We start from the raw sequence: 14,855 nt of genomic DNA, 5'->3' as shown, positions 1-14,855 counted from the left end.
TTTCCAAGTTTACAATGACAATGTACTACGATTTCTGAAGGTTCTTTTGGAGGATTTCAGTACATACATGCCCCCTATATTGGTTGCTTGATCCATATAGTTACAATAAATAAGCATTTCTCCTTTGCATTCATTTTTACTAGTTTTCTTAGGGAACTTTTCATCCACTCCAACCTCTTGTGAAGAAGGCTACATTTTTCTAGAATGTAATCAAATGCCCATGTTAATCATGTCAGATCAAAGATGGCATGTTAGTGCATTTTATAAATCCTGCAAACCAAATAGGTAGGCATGTAGTAATGTTCAAAACTGCATGTAGGCACTAACACATTTTATTCTTTTGCAGATAAGATTAGGCCTAGTGGTGGATAATGTGATATAATATAACAATCACGTCGAATGCCTAGATCTGCATCTCTCAGAAATTACTTTGAACTCCTACCGAGGGGCCTTACCGGAGATTATATTTGCCAGGTTATTTGTTCTCAGAGCAAGGGTGCTGAAGAAATGAGGTTTGCCCTACATTTATTTCGCAAAAATGAATGGTCTGTTGATCAGCGTCAGCGCCTGCGGCAGAATGGACTAGGCTCCAAAACTGTTGAATTTCATTTTGGAACTTCAGATGATAGAGTAATCGGAAGTCATCGGGTCAACCCCATACATGACTTCTCAGCGGCTGACCCCTTTGCAAAAATTGTGAGGTTTTGAAGCCTGACTTAGAAGCGGTGATATTAGTTTGAACATCTCTGATATCCATGTTCAGCGCATCAGCGCGAGCGTTTGCAGATGATGAGCTGAATTTCATTTCTAATATCAGTTTGAACCTTGTAATCTTCGAATTTGAGCCATATAACTCTGGAATTTGAACCTTGTAACATCTCAAGCTTTTGTGGAACAATCGTTGAAATGGCATCATATGAGACTGAAGGAAATATGCCCTAGAGGCAATAATAAAGTTGTTATTTATATTTCCTTATATCATGATAAATGTTTATTATTCATGCTAGAATTGTATTAACCGGAAACTTAGTACATGTGTGAATACATAGACAAACAGAGTGTCACTAGTTTGCCTCTACTTGACTAGCTCGTTGAATAAATGATGGTTATGTTTCCTAACCATATACATGGGTTGTTATTTGATTAAAGGATCACATCATTAGAGAATGATGTGATTGACTTGACCCATCCGTTAGCTTAGCACGATGATCGTTTAGTTTGTTGATATTGCTTTCTCCATCTATACATGTTCCTACGACTATGAGATCATGCAACTCCTGAATATCGGAGGAACACTTTGTGTGCTACCAAACGTCACAATGTAACCGGGTGATTATAAAGGTGCTCTACAGGTGTCTCCGATGGTGTTTGTTGAGTTGGCATGGATCAAGATTAGGATTTGTCACTCCGATTGTCGGAGAGGTATCTCTGGGCCCTCTCGGTAATGTACATCACTATAAGCCTTGCAAGCAATGTAGCTAATGAGTTAGTTACGGGATGTAGCATTACAGAACGAGTAAAGAGACTTGCCGGTAACGAGATTGAACTAGGTATTGAGATACCGACGATCGAATCTTGGGCAAGTAACATACCGATGACAAAGGGAACAACATATATCATTATGCGGTTTGACCGATAAAGATCTTCGTAGAATATGTAGGAACCAATATGAGCATCCAGGTTCCGCTATTGGTTCTTGACCGGAGACATGTCTCGGTCGTGTCTACATAGTTCTCGAACCCGTAGGGTCCGCACGCTTAACGTTCGGTGACGATTGGTATTACGAGTTTATGTGTTTTGATGTACCAAAGGTAGTTCGGAGTCCCGGATTTGATCACAGACATGACAAGGAGCCTTGTAATGGTCGAGACGTAAAGATCGATATATTGGAAGCCTATGTTTGGACATCGGGATCGTTCCAGGTGAAATCGGGAGTATACAGGAGTACTGGGAGGTTACCGGAACCCCCCGGGAGGTAGATGGGCCTTATTGGGCCTTAGTGGAAGAGAGGGGAAAGAAGCAAAGGAGGGGGCGTGCCCCCACCAAGCCCTATCCGAATTGGGAAGGGGGCCGGCCTGCCTTTCCTTCCTTCTTCCTCCTCCTTCCTTCTCTCCTAGAACCAACAAAGGGAAGGGGGGAATCCTACTCCCGGTAGGAGTAGGACTCCCTTGGGGCGCGCCTAGAGAGGCCGGCCCCCTCCCCTTCCTCCACTCCTTTATATACGGGGGAGGGGGCACCTAATAGACACACAAGTTGATCATTGATCTTTAGCCGTGTGCGGTGCCCCCCTCCACCATAATCCACCTCGGTAATATCGTAGCGGTGCTTAGGCGAAGCCCTGTTCCGGTAGCAACATCATCACTGTCATCACGCCGTCGTGCTGACGAAGCTCTCACTCGAAGCTCTACTGGATCATGAGTTCGCGGGACGTCACCAAGCCAAACGTGTGCAGATTGCGAAGGTGTCGTATCTTCGGTACTAGATCGGTCGATCATGAAGACGTACAACTACATCAACCACGTTGTCATAACTCTTCCGCTTACGGTCTATGAGGGTACGTAGACGATACTCTTCCCTCTCGTTGCTGTGCATCACCATGATCTTGTGTGTGCGTATGATTTTTTTTGAAATTACTGCGTTCCCCAACAGTGGCATCCGAGCCAGGTTTATGCGTAGATGTTATATGCACAAGTAGAACACAAAGGAGTTGTGGGCGTGGGTATATACATATTGCTTGCCGTCACTAGTTGATTCTTGATTCAGCGGCATTGTTGGATGCAGCGGCCTAGACCGACATTACGCGTACTGTCGGGGATATACCCCGTGGCGTAAACTGGCCGGAAGTATAACCCGACCGGACTAGGCGTTTCATTGGTAAACCGACAGAGGATTGGCAGTTTACGTGATTGGCGGTTTACGTGTCTGGCGGTTCACTGGTATGAAGATTCATGAGCCTGAAGACTCATTGATGACCTGGCGCGTGTTCCAGATGGATGACAAGGCCCAAGGCCCAACATGCCGGTTTATATTAATGGTGGGCCGGTTTAAGAGGAAAGGCATAAGGAACATTTATCTTACAAAGAGTTAAGACCTGGACTTGTATCCGGTTTGTGTTAGAGATAGACTAGTCCTAATCCTAATAGGACTCTACATGTAACACGCCCCTCCAACATATATAAGGAGGGGCAGGGCTCCCCAAAAGGGACAAGATTCACAAGTTCCACAAGTTGGACAATTTAGGTTTAGACAATAGCTCTCGAGATAGAGCACTCTTGTAACCGTGATCATCATCATCAATATCAATGAAGCAGGATGTAGGCTTTTACCTCCACCGTGAGGGGCCGAACCTGGGTAAAACATCGCGTCCCTCGTCCCGCTCAACCCCTCTCAAGCTACCACATAGATGCGTTGGCCTCGCGACCAAGTCCTGACATTAAGGACATCTACCGTGACAATTCCACAACACGTGAGACTGGTTCTACCGACGTGCTTCACACACAGGTGCCTAGTGGGTGTCTGTTTCTCCAGCTTTAGTTGAATCGGATTCAATGAACATGGTTCTTTCTGAAGATCAAAAAGCAATAACTATACCGCGTTGTGGTTTTTTGATGCGTAGGTAAGAACGGTTCTTGCTTAGCCCATAGCAACCACGTAAAACTTGCAACAACAAAGTAGAGGACGTTTAACTTGTTTTTGCAGGGCATGTTGTGATGTGATATGGTCAAGACATGATGCTAAATTTTATTGTATGAGATGATCATGTTTTGTAACATAGTTATCGGCAAGTGGCAGGAGCCATATGGTTGTCGCTTTATTGTATGAAATGCAATCGCCATGTAATTGCTTTACTTTATCACTAAGCGCTAGCGATAGTCATAGAAGCAATAGTTGGCAAGACGACAACGATGCATCGATGGAGATCAAGGTGTCAAGCCGGTGACGATGGTGATCATGACGGTGCTTTGGAGATGAAGATCAAAGGCACAAGATGATGATGGGCATATCATATCACTTATATTGATTGCATGTGATGTTTATCCTTTATGCATCTTATCTTGCTTAGTTCGGCGGTAGCATTATAAGATGATTTCTCACTAAATTTCAAGGTATAAGTGTTCTCCCTGAGTATGCACCGTTGCTACAGTTCATCGTGCCGACACACCACATGATGATCGGGTGTGATAAGCTCTATGTTCCAATACAACGGGTGCAAGCCAGTTTTGCACACGCAGAATACTCAGGTTAAACTTGACGAGCCTAGCATATGCAGATATGGCCTCAGAACACTGGAGACCGAAATGTCGAGCGTGAATCATATAGTAGATATGATCAACATAGTGATGTTCACCATTGAAAACTACTCCATCTCACGTGATGATCGGACATGGTTTAGTTGATATGGATCACGTGATCACTTAAATGATTAGAGGGATGTCTATCTAAGTGGGAGTTCTTAAGTAATTTGATTAATTGAACTTTAATTTATCATGAACTTAGTACCTGATAGTATTTTGCATGTCTATGTTTTTGTAGATAGATGGCCAGTGTTGTTGTTCCGTTGAATTTTAATGTGTTCCTAGAGAAAGCTAAGTTGAAAGATGATGGTAGCAACTACACAGACTGGGTCCATAACTTGAGGATTATCCTCATTGCTGCATAGAAGAATTAAGTTCTGGAAGCACCGCTAGGTGACAAACCCGCTGCAGGAGCAACGCCAGATGTTATGAACACCTGGCAGAGCAAAGCTGATGACTACTCGATAGTTCAGTGTGCCATGCTTTACGGCTTAGAACCGGGATTTCAACGACGTTTTGAACGTTATGGAGCATATGAGATGTTCCAGGAGTTGAAGTTGATATTTCAAGCAAGTGCCATGATTGAGAGGTATAAGTCTCCAATAAGTTCTACAATTGCAAGAAGGAGGAGAATAGTTCTGTGACTGAACATATACTCAGAATGTCTGGGTACCACAACCACTTGACTCAACTGGGAGTTAATCTTCCTGATGATAATGTCATTGCCAAAGTTCTTCAATCACTGCCACCAAGCTACAAGAGCTTCGTGATGAACTATAATATGCAAGGGATGCATAAGACGATTCTCGAGCTCTTTGCAATGCTCAAGGCTGCGGAGGTAGAAATCAAGAAGGAGGATCAAGTGTTGATGGTTAACAAGACCATCGGTTTCAAGAAAAAGGGTAAAGGGAAGAAGGGGAACTTCAAGAAGAACAGCAAGCCAGTTGCTGCTCAAGTGAAGAAACCCAAGTCTGGTGCAAAGGAACTGGTCACTGGAAGCGGAACCACCCCAAGTATTTGGCGGAGAAGAAGGATGGCAAAGTGAAAGGTATATTTGATATACATGTTATTGATGTGTACCTTACTAATGCTCGCAGTAGTGCCTAGGTATTTGATACTAGTTCAGTTGCTAACATTTGCAACTCGAAACAAGGGCTACAGATTAAGCGAAGATTAGCTAAGGAGAGGTGACGATGCGCGTGGGAAATGGTTCCAAAGTCGATGTGATCGCCGTCGGCACGCTACCTCTACATCTACCTTTGGGATTAGTTTTAGACCTGAATAATTATTATTTGGTGCCAGCGTTGAGCATGAACATGATATCTGGATCTTGTTTATTGCGAGACGGTTATTCATTTAAATCAGAGAATAATGGTTGTTCTATTTATATAAGTAATATCTTTTATGGTCATGCACCCTTGATGAGTGGTCTATTTTTACTAAATCTTGATAGTAGTGATACACATGTTCATAGTATTGAAGCCAAAAGATGCAGAGTTGATAATGATAGTGCAACTTATTTGTGGCACTGATGTTTAGGTCATATTGGTGTAAAGCGCATGAAGAAACTCCATTCTGATGGACTTCTGGAATCACTTGATTATGAATCACTTAGTACTTTCAAACCATGCCTCATGGGCAAGATGACTAAAACTCCGTTCTCTGGAACAATGGAGCGAGCAACAGAGTTATTGGAAATCATACATACTGATGTATGTGGTCCAATGAACATGAAGCTCGCGGCGGATATCGTTATTTTCTGGCCTTCACAGATAATTTGAGCAGATATGGGTATATCTACTTGATGAAACATAAGTCTGAAACATTTGAAAAGTTCAAAGAATTTCAGAGTGAAGTGGAAAATCATCGTAACAAGAAAATCAAGTTTCTACGATCTGATCGTGGAGGTGAGTATTTGAGTTATGAGTTTGGACTTCATTTGAAACAATGTGGAATAGTTTCGCAACTGACGCCACCTGGAACACCACAACGTAATGGTGTGTCCGAACGTCGTAATCGCACTTTATTAGATATGGTGCGATCTATGATGTCTCTCACTGATTTACCACTATTGTTTTGGGGTTATGCTTTAGAGACGGCTGCATTCACATTAAATAAGGCACCATCTAAATTCGTCGAGACGACACCTTATGAACTGTGGTTTGGCAAGAAACCCAAGTTGTCGTTTTTTAAAGTTTGGGGCTGCGATGCTTATGTGAAAAAGCTTCAACCTGATAAGCTCGAACCCAAATCGGAGAAATGTGTCTTCATAGGATACCCAAAGGAGACTGTTGGGTACACCTTCTATCACAGATCCGAAGGCAAGATATTTGTTGCTAAGAATGGATCCTTTCTAGAGAAGGAGTTTCTCTCGAAAGAAGTGAGTGGGAGGAAAGTAGAACTTGACGAGGTAATTGTACCTTCTCCCTTATTGGAAAGTAGTTCATCACTGGAATAAGTTCCAGCGATTCCTACACCAGTAAGTGAGGAAGCTAATGATGATGATCATGAAACTTCTGATCAAGTTACTACCGAACCTCGTAGGTCAACCAGAGTAAGATCCGCACCAGAATGGTACGGTAATCCTATTCTGGAAGTCATGTTACTTGACCATGACGAACCTACAAACTATGAGGAAGCGATGATGAGCCCAGATTCCACAAAATGGCTTGAGGCCATGAAATCTGAGATGGGATCCATGTATGAGAACAAATTATGGACTTTGGTTGACTTGCCCGATGATCGGTAGGCCATAGAGAATAAATGGATCTTCAAGAAGAAGACTGACGCTGACGGTAATGTTACTGTCTACAAAGTTCGACTTGTTGCAAAAGGTTTTCGACAAGTTCAAGGAGTTGACTATGATGAGACCTTCTCACCTGTAGTGATGCTTAAGTCCGTCTGAATCATGTTAGCAATTGCCGCATTTTATGATTATGAAATTTGGCAAATGGATGTCAAAATTGCATGCCTCAATGGATACCTTAAAGAAGAGTTGAATATGATGCAACCAGAAGGTTTAGTCGATCCAAAAGGTGCTAACAACGTGTGCAAGCTCCAGCAATCCATTTATGGACTGGTGCAAGCCTCTCGAAGTTGGAATATACGTTTTGATAGTGTGATCAAAGCATATGGTTTTGTACAGACTTTTGGAGAAGCCTGTATTTACATGAAACTGAGTGGGAGCTCCGTAGCATTTCTGATATTATATGTAGATGACATATTGTTGATCAGAAATGATACTGAATTTCTGAATAGCATAAAAGGATGCTTGAATAAGAATTTCAATGAAAGACCTCGATGAAGCTGCTTATATATTGGGCATCAAGATCTATAGAGATAGATCAGGACGCTTGATTGGACTTTCACAAAGCACATACCTTGATAAAGTTTTGAAGAAGTTCAAAATGGATCAGACAAAGAAAGGGTTCTTGCCTGCATTACAAGGTGTGAAGTTGAGTCAGACTCAATGCCTGACCACTGCAGAACATAGAGAGAAAATGAAAGGTGTTCCCTATGCTTCAGCCATAGGCTCTATCATGTATGCAATGCAGTGCACCAGACCTGATGTGTGCCTTGCTATAAGTTTAGCAGGGAGGTACCAAAGTAATCCAGGAGTGGATCACTGGACAACAGTCAAGAACATCCTAAAATACCTGAAAAGGACTAAGGATATGTTTCTCGTATATGGAGGTGACAAAGAGCTCGTCGTAAACGGTTACGTCGATGCAAGCTTTGATACTGATCCGGATGACTCTAAGTCACAAACCGGATATGTGTTTTTATTGAATGATGGAGCTATCAGTTGGTGCAGTTCCAAGCAGAGCGTCGTGGCAGGATCTACGTGTGAAGCGGAATACATAGCTGCTTCGGAAGCAGCAAATGAAGGAGTCTGGATGAAGGAGTTCATATCCGATCTAGGTGTCATACCTAGTGCATCGGGTCCAATGAAAATCTTTTGTGACAATATTGCTGCAATTGCCTTGGCAAAGGAATCCAGATTTCACAAGAGAACCAAGCACATCAAGAGACGCTTCAATTCCATCCGCTATCAAGTCAAGGAGGGCGACATAGAGATTTGCAAGATACATACGGACCTGAATGTTGCAGACCCATTGACTAAGCCTCTCACACGAGCAAAACATGATCAGCACCAAGACTCCATGGGTGTTAGAATCATTACAATGTAATCTAGATTATTAACTCTAGTGCAAGTGGGATACTGAAGGAAATATGCCCTAGAGGCAATAATAAAGTTGTTATTTATATTTCCTTACATCATGATAAATGTTTATTATTCATGCTAGAATTGTATTATCCGGAAACTTAGTACATGTGTGAATACATAGACAAACAGAGTGTCACTAGTTTGCCTCTACTTGACTAACTCGTTGAATCAATGATGGTTATGTTTCCTAACCATAGACATGAGTTGTCATTTGATTAACGGGATCACATCATTAGAGAATGATGTGATTGACTTGACCCATCCGTTATCTTAGCACGATGATCGTTTAGTTTGTTGATATTGCTTTCTCCATAACTATACATGTTCCTATGACTATGAGATCATGCAACTCCCGAATACCAGAGGAATACTTTGTGTCCTACCAAATGTCACAACGTAACTAGGTGATTATAAAGGTGCTCTACAGGTGTCTCCCATGGTGTTTGTTGAGTTGGCATGGATCAAGATTAGGATTGTCACTCCGATTGTCGGAGAGGTATCTCCGGGTGTAACATCCCAAAATTCTAAATTTTGGAATGTTATAATAAATAGATAGATTTGATTGACTGTTTGATTGATTGACTGAAAGTGAGTGAAATTCGGAACTTTTTGAAAGTTAAATGAGAGGGAATAAAAGGACTTTCCCAAACTTTCACCTTGCATTTTATGATCTCCGTGAATTCAAATTCTTTTCACCACGAAACCCTGGAGAGAAGATGACATGACTTCTTCCATTTATTTAAATGACAAGGGGTGTTGAAAATATTTGAATTTCATTTGAGAATATTTCCAATTCTGCAACTTTATGCAACTCAATGATTTTCACGAGCGAAGATAAAATGACTTATTCAAATTATATGAAATATGAGTTGGGAGTTTCAAAGGATCAATTTCAAGGTCCTTTTGGAATTAATTTTCAATTTGGATTTATTTGAGTTTTATTCAAATTATTTTTCTCCAAAAATAAAATATATGGAAATTAGGGTAACATGATTCCCTACATTAGAAAATTGGAGAAAAATTAAATTGAAATCATTTTGGTATTTTTAAAATGATTTTTTGTTGTATTTTATTAGACCAGTAGCACTCTTTGAATTATCTGAATTTGTGTAAATTTTATTTAACGCTAGGAAAATGTTCATCTTGTATAAAAAATTCGGAAAATTTTGATATATTATATGCCTATATAATATATTTATTTATTTATTTTCTGTTTCTATTTTCTGAGAAAATGATAAAAAAAATCTTCGGACCAACCGGACCGGGCCGGCCCAGTTCGCCAGGCCACGGCCCAGCCGGCCCACGCCGCTCGTCTCCGAGCTCGGGATTTGTCCCGAGCCAGCATGTCGCGCCACCGTGGGAATTCGGGACTCCTCCCGAGGTTCGCCCCCCCCCCTATTTAAGCCGCACCCGGGCCCTAGACCCCGATCCGCCGCCGCCCTCTCTCCTCTCCTCCTCGCCGCATCACCGCATCCCGCATCCCGTCGCCGCCGCGCCGCTGTTCGCCTGCGCTGCCGCCTGCTAGCGCCGTCGCGCCGCTGCATCGCCTGCGCCGCCGCCACCTCGCCCTGCGCCGCACCACCGCGCCGCTCGCCCGTCGGAGCCGCTGCTGTCGCAGATGCCGGAGCTCGCCAGATGCACGCCGCTGCCGCCGATCTGCCAACCGCCGCCAGCGCCGATTTTTTTTAAAAAAACCGACGAGCCGCCCGACCGGTAAAACCCCAAAAGCGCGAACTGGTTTTTTTCTTTTACATCGGTTTTCTTTTTTTAGTTAGGCCTATTCAGAGAACGTTCGCTGTCTATCCCTTCGGAGCGAACGAATCCATCCGTTAGCGTTCGGTAACGAACGTTCATAATTTAGTTTTTTCTTTTTCTGTTTAATCTTGACCAGGGACCTATTCGTGATAAATTTCTTCACAGATTAGTCCCTGTACTTCAAACGACTATAACTTTTTACTCGTTAGTCCAAATTCAACGAAACCAACACCCACATCTTTGTTATGATCTCCTCTATCCATTAATCCAACTCAAACATGTTTTTGGAAAGTTTAAAATTTGAATTAGATCAGATTTGAATTCGAACTTCGTTTGATCATAACTTGAGTTTCGTAGCTCCGTTTCAGTTGATTCTTTTTGCAAATCGAAGCTCTTGACCTAAACATTCCGATAAGGCCAAATTCACATAATTTTGGTACTGTTAGAAATTGTTTTATGTTGCAAGAGCTATTTGCTTGTTTTGATGTTTTCCGAATCGTCTTCTTCGATCTTTGTGATCTTTTGAGTGATTGCTTATGTGTGGTTACTATTGCTTGATTACGATAGATTGACCGGAGTGTGACGAGTAGAGCTATCAAGAGTTTTGAGTGCGAATCATCTTCATCAACATTGCAGGCAAGTTCACACTTTGATCATATCCCTTTTCATACCCAGTTTTTATGCATTAGTTACAACCCTCAAACATTGCATGAGTAGGATTGATAACATGTGGGTATTGGGAAGTAGTTGATGAGGTAGGAACCTATTGCCCTGCATTCAAACCTTGGGAGTTACTATTACGTTATGCTTATAGTGCCATGCTATGCTCGTAGACGTGGATTGGGTTTTGAGAGTATTCATGACAGATGTGAGATTGTTAATTAATGGTTTACTTAAGGTGGCAACTTAAACACACATCTGGGTGGATTGAGGCACCAGGTTATTCCAGGATTGCCTGTCTAGGCACCTGGGTAGACCAGGATTGCCTGTTTTTTATGGACCGCCACCCAGGCTCAAAGGGATCATGAGATTATTCATGCTAGAAACTTCCGTGTGCAGCCACAAGCTATTATGGGCTCTAGCATAGTTGACTAAGTCGTGTGAACTCTTACAGTGGTAGACTAGCAGAATTAGGGGTTGTAGGTGGTACGGTCTACCCATCGTAAGGTGCAAACGCTTCTGAAAGACTATGTCTCGGTCATCCGTTTCTCAAACACCATGTAGTGCGAGAAATCCAACGAAGGAGATCGAGTCTTGTGGGGAAAAGTGCGCAAACCTCTGCAGAGTGTATACACTAATCATGATTAGCCGTGTCCCCGGTTATGGACGTTTTGAGTATCTAGTACTTGGATTATCATGTGAATCTCATCATGTTACTTTAAATTAAGTTTGTTGGGTTTAATGATGTTACTTAATTGGGATTGAGAATGCTGTCAACCATTCTCAATGTTCAACAACCACCATGATAGTTAAATAAAATCTATTTCTTTGCAGTAGGGAAAAATTGGCTTTTCGCAAAAACCTTATAACCATAGAGCTTTTCCACCAGCCAAATATGCATGTAGTGATAGCCATTGTTCATCATTCTCTATGGTGTGAATTTGCCAGTACATTCAATGTACTGACCCTTGTGGCTGCAACGTCTCATGTTGCAGGATTTCTTACGACGAGTAAGTGATACGTTAGGGTTACGATTTCTACACTCAACTTTGCCGTTTGTGTTGATGGGAATCCACAACCTTGTTACTTCCGCTATTTGGATCGAGGTAATAGTATTTACGTTATTTTATACATGTGATTTACCTCTGTTATAAATCCTCGAGTACTGTGTGTGTCAGCATACCGATCCAGGGATGACACTTTAGCACAGAGACTTGATCCATTCGGGTCGGGTCGCTACAAGATGGTATCAGAGCACATGTTGACTATAGGACGTGACCCTAGAAACTGGCAAGCCCATAGCAAAAAATTTCTCTACAACTTTCCCTTTCAAAAGGATCTTTTACCTCTCTTCTCTCCTGAGCTTATTCAAAAAATTCCCTTTAGTGAGACCATACCTCTTTCCCCTTTTGACCAGAAGGTTCGACTGATGAGATCACTCCAAGAAGTACAAGATATCTGACAACTAAGACCACTTCGGAATGAAGAGTATTTTCCGTACATCTGAATAAAGGAAACTACAACGATTGAAGACTGAAGACAAGTAGAATTTGAAGGCTCTGTAGAATTTCCAGATTAGTATGACCTAGGAAGGCACCCCTTATGGAACTTGGCAGACTATGGAAGCTGTCAATACCCGAGATCAAGATGTATTGGAGAAAGACCGGAACATGGAGAGCTGAGAACTCAAAGTTTTGTCAAGAAAATCCTAAGGCAGGAAATATCAACTATGGAAGATAGCTCATGGCAATGACAAGGGCAGAAACACGGTTATCCATGATGTTATCACCCGCTTATGCTATTGTCACTGTGCTGAGTTAAGCAGGCATATGCATGGAAGGATTGGATGTTAGAAGGCTGATGGAGCATCTATCAGTAAGAGGTGAAGTTTTAACCTTAGCTAGTGTATCACCAGGATCTGGAGTGTTACATCAAGAAGTTAAGATGGACCTTTAGGAAGCTATATTTGACAAGGAGCATTTCGTGGAGAACTCAGGATCCAGAGGCTGAAAGTAGCCAAGCTGGAGGAGCAAAAGTTTGAGATACAAGAGATTCGTTAGGTACTGAAGGACAGTAGGACCATGGTTCATGCCAAGGATGTTGAAACCCAGAAGTTTGGAATGCAACTCCATAAATATTAAAGGACGTCACGAGAGACTTCGCGTCAACAGAGATGATCTGGCAAAAGAACTTGAGAAGGACAAGCACGATCGGAAGAAGCCATCGAAGACATGAACAAGACTTGAAGAGTTTGGCAATTTTGAAGATTTATTAACCTTTAGAAGACCAAACCCCTGTTATATACCTACGTTAGATGCGACGTTTGTGAGCTGTCATTTGTTTGATGTTTTTCCGACAGCCACAGATAAAATCTATCATTTCAAAACCATTGCTTGTATTGTGCATCCCTCTCCCTCTCTCTTATCTCACCCCAAACCCTTGGAACCAATAGAGGACGAATGGAGATGAACTCATGTTTCCCTGGACCAATAAGTCAACTGGAGACGGGCCGATGGATTCAGAACATGGAGGATCACATGAAGAATAACCTTATAGTTGGAAATGATATGACCCAGCATGCTCTTCAGTGCTTTGAAAGAGGTGCTGCTACTTGGTGGAGGATGTACCAAACCATGAATGGATGGCAAGGAGTAACCACTTGGAAAGAATTTAAGTTGACTTTGCCAAAGTCTCGGCTTGTGTCCCAGAAGTTTAAGCCTTATGGAAAGGATATGATGAAACCTTGTGCATGCAAGATTTGTGGAGAAATAGGACACACCCATAAAGAACACAAGGATGAATGCCCTAATTGTGAAGGAAGTCACCCAGTTGAAGAATGCCCAACTAGGCAGATTTCTTGTTTCTTGTGTGAAGGGACTACCCACTATCCTGCTCAGTGTCACATTTACCCCATGGTACAACGAACCATCCAGCAGAAGAAAGAAGAAATGAAAGGAGCCCTTATGGAAATTTTGGAAGAACCCATGATGAAGGAAGATGTGGAGGACACACCTAAAGAGGACCCGAGTAAACCTGCACTAAGTCTTGCTATTCATGTGGAGAAGAAGGACACATCTCCCAAAATTGTTTGAATAGGGATCTAGTAGAATTCCCGACAGAGGAAGTAGAATATGACCCACAAGAAATATAAGACATGATTGGCATGGAAAGGTCCAGGAAGAGAAGCAGATTGGATTCTAGGAAGGACCTGAGTCATATCACCTGTTATAGGTGCAAGGAGTCAGGGCACTACCTCGGCAGTTGCCCAAAAAGGAAGCCAAGGACCCAAGGAGGCTATATAATCACAAGGAAACCTCGGGACTTGCCAGAAGTAATATGTTTTAGTTGTAATGGAGCAGGGAACTTTGCCATAGAATGCCCCAAGGAGAAGGAAACTTGTGCTAGATAGTTGAGTTTGCAACAAAAGAAATGGAGTAGTAGAAGTGAGAACATTTTCTTTTATATTGAGGTGTTGAGTTGAGACATGTAATGGAAAAGCAAGAGATTGTAATCATTGGAGAATCAATAAAGTTAGCATCGTTGGTAAAGATTTGGGTTTTATGAGTTGTTACTCTATGAAGAAGAATTTTGGCCATTCTGAGGATATGAGAAATATGTTCTATGGAAGATTTGTGCATTTTAAGGGTGGTAGTACCCTGTAAGAACCGTTGACCCCTGAAAAAGATAAGGATACTCCACTGAGTGGATTTTGGACAAAATGAATACGAGTTTTGTCTTGATATGTCTGATACCCCAAGAGTATGTGGGATGAAGTTGGAGACCGTCAGTTGTTTGGACCAACTGTGATCAAGGAGTCAGAAGAGAATGTTATGTTGATTCGAGATAGACTGAAGGTAGCTCAGTCTAGACAGAAGAGTTATACAGACTCAAAAATGCAAGGAGGTAGTCTATGAAAT

This window comes from Triticum aestivum, chromosome 7A, assembly GCF_018294505.1.
Source record: "Triticum aestivum cultivar Chinese Spring chromosome 7A, IWGSC CS RefSeq v2.1, whole genome shotgun sequence".
NCBI classification, from domain to species: Eukaryota; Viridiplantae; Streptophyta; class Magnoliopsida; order Poales; family Poaceae; genus Triticum; species Triticum aestivum.
This window is presented reverse-complemented; position numbering follows the sequence as displayed.